The sequence below is a fragment of the Myotis brandtii genome, unplaced genomic scaffold (assembly GCF_000412655.1).
Source record: "Myotis brandtii unplaced genomic scaffold, ASM41265v1 scaffold520, whole genome shotgun sequence".
Lineage (NCBI taxonomy): Eukaryota > Metazoa > Chordata > Mammalia > Chiroptera > Vespertilionidae > Myotis > Myotis brandtii.
Window position 1 is genome coordinate 4,190,714 of NW_005369827.1, and position 3,326 is coordinate 4,194,039.

The window sequence follows — 3,326 nt, forward strand, 5'->3', positions numbered from 1 at the left end:
AGCACTAATCTATATTATTATGAAAACTAGAGGCCCAGTGCACAAAATTTGTGTATGGGTACAGTCCCTAGGCCTGGCCTGCAATCAGGGCCAACTTCCCCAGATGCCGGCAGCTGGCCCCTCTCCCCTGCCGCCACCCACCCCCATTTCCCCATTCGCCATCAGGTGATCAGGGCCTGCGGGCTGGGGGCAGATCCTGCATTGAGCATCTGCCCCCTGGTGGTCAGTGCATCATAACAACCGGTCATTCCACTGTTTGGTCAATTTGCATATTACCCTTTTATTATATAGGATGATTCAGCCAATAGAAAGCAAGTATTAAGAAGTAAACCTTAAATAGGCGTTTTCTCTTTCCAGCAGGCACAGAGCTATGGGCATCTCTTGGGACAACTGGCACAAGCACCACAAGACCGGGGACAAGAGAAAGCCCTACCACAAGAAGCGAAAATATGAGTTTGGACGCCCTGCTACCAACAGTAAGATTGGACCCCATCACATACACACAGTCCAAGTGCATGGAGGCAACAAGAAGTACCGAGCCTTGAGGCTGGACGTGGGCAACTTCTCCTGGGGCTCAGAGTATTATACGCACAAAACAAAGATTATTGATGTTGTCTACATTGCATCCAACAATGAACTGATCCGCACCAAGACCCTAGTGAAGAACTGCATCTTGCTCGTTGACAGCACACTGCACCAACAGTGGTACGAGCCCCACTACACACTGCCCCTGGGCTGCAAGAAGGGGGCCAAGCTGACTCCTGAAGAGGAAGAGATTTTGAACGAAAAACGATCAAAGAAAATTCAGAAGAAATACGATGAAAGGAAAAAGAAACACCAAAATCATCAGACTTCTCGAGGGGGAGCTCCAACAGGAGAGCTTCTTGCATGCATCGCTTCAAGACAAGGCCAGTGCGGCTGAGCAGATGGCTATGTGCTTGAGGGCAAGGAGCTGGAGTTCTATCTGAGGAAAATCAAGGCCCGGAAAGGCAAATAAATCCTCATCCCTCCTATCTTAGTGTAATAAAGGTGTTTATTCTAAAAAAAAAAAAAGTAAACCTTAAATAAACAGCATGTGTCATAAATATAATGGAATTGTAATAGTAAATATTTAGTTATTATCAAGATGCCATCAAATTATGAACAACTCAAATGAATTCCATTCAAAAATATTAACTGAGCAAAGTCAAATGCACTGTGCTTAGTTCTGAGGATTAGAAACTTGAATAAATAAATCATCTTTATTTTGGTATTTGTGTAGTTACCAAACTCTAAGCATCATAAGAGTGACACAAAAACAAGTAAAAACAATATATTAATTTTAAAACACTGACTATAACAAAAGATTTTCCCTTTATTGACTTCACTCAATAACTGCAATGAAGACAAACATAGCGTATGTTCAGCACAAAGAGGAAAGAAAAATAAAATAATATAAGGGATTCATTTGAAACAAAATTATTATAATTAAAGCTATGCTTTCTTTGTGAAACTGTTACCCTCATTAAAATTATTTTGTTTTTTACCTACTGGCACCAAAATGTAATCCAAACAGAATCTACAGTCTCAGACTAAAAATAACTTCTTTCTCAAAATGATAATCATTGTTTAAGTATTTAGGACACCGAAGACAACCAAAAGGAGAATGAAGCTCAAGTGACATGTCTGTGTGGGGCTTAGCAATGAGAGTGGCTCAGAGTAATCAAATAAAGATTAATAGTGATGCTTTCTTCAAGAGGAGGCTAAATTGTGTGTTGATGTTGTTTAGCGAAGAGGCAAAAAGAAAATTGTATGCTTATTTAGTAAATATTGTTTGAAAACCTCTTATTTGTCAGGCTGTGATCTAGGCATGAAGATACAGTGGCAAAGAAAACAAAGTATAGGTACTTATGGAACTTACATACCATTGAGGGAGAGAGCTAATTAAGCAAATTCACTATATGTATAATAGAAAATTCCTCTGGAAGAGGAATTTCTAAGAGATATAAAGATAAAGAAAGCCAAGTAAGAATAGAGTTTCCTATGCTATTTATTTATTTATTTATTTAAATATAGTTTTATCATTGATAGTATTACAGATATCTCCCATTGTCCCTCCTTCCTTTATCCCTCTCCTCCCAGCCCCTGCCAATCCCCCTAGGTCTTCACTACCTTATTGCCCATGTCCATGGACTATGCACATAAGTATATAAGTTCTTTGGTTTATCTCTTCTTGTCCCCCCAACACCCACATCAAGGTATGTCAGTCTGTTCCAAGCCTCCATGCTTTGGGTCTTATGTTGTTGGTCGATTCATTTTGTTCCTTAGACTACACAAATAAGATTGGATAATCAGGCATGGACTCTTTGAGGAGGAGAGCAGATGTAAAGACTGCAAAGAAAGCTTAGTGCTCAAGAAACAGCCATTCAGAGAGGCTGGGCTTGGATGAACTGTGGGAATTCAAAGGAGACGAGGCCACTCAGGTAGTCATAGTTCACATCATAGAGGGTCTTGTAGAGCCATGAAGAAGACTTTCAATTATTCAATCTTTGTAAGGCTTTGAGTTTAATGTGGTTTTATAAACATTTTAAAACTTTCTGGAGAGCAGACATGAGGATGAGGATGGTGGGGAGGGTGGGACAGTGAGTGGAAGGAATGAGGTTGGGCAGGAGATACTGCTGTGGTCACCTGGTCACCATAGACGTGATGGCAACTTGAACAGAGTAGCAGTGATGGAGGCAATTAGAAGTTATTAGATCCTGGATGTATTTCAAAGTATCTTAGCAGAACTTGACAATGGGTTGTATTTGGATTGTTAAAAATAAATGTAAAAAAAAGAAAAACAAATGTGACCCTAGACTTTTGTCCTGAGCTGCTGGGGAAAAGTGATGGCAAACACTCAGGGGGAAGGGAGTGAGTCTGGAGATACAGACTAGGACTTCTTTACAAACATGTTAAAATGTGTGTGCCATGATAAGTAGGCAAACAATAGAAGAGTCTATAACAGCCGTGGGCAAACTACGGCCCGCGGGCCGGATCTGGCCCATTTGAAATGAATAAAACTAAAAAAAAAAAATTTTTTTAGTTTTATTCATTTCAAACGGGCCGTAGTTTGCCCACGGCTGCCCTAGACTTTTGTCCTGAGATGCTGGGGAAAAGTGATGGCAAACACTCAGGGGGAAGGGAGTGAGTCTGGAGATACAGACTAGGACTTCTTTACGAACATGTGTGTGCCATGATAAGTAGGCAAACAATAGAAGAGTCTAGAACCAAGGGAGCGTCTGGGGTTGGTGATCATAAGGCTACAGAAAAGCCATGGGCCTGGATAAAATTAACTAAAGTATGTG

General features: G+C 40.6%; 1 pseudogene; it reads left to right on the plus strand.

Moving 5' to 3' along the window:
- Positions 1–370: 370 nt before the first annotated feature.
- LOC102239023 lies at positions 371–1,053 on the plus strand (annotated as a pseudogene).
- Positions 1,054–3,326: the final 2,273 nt, after the last annotated feature.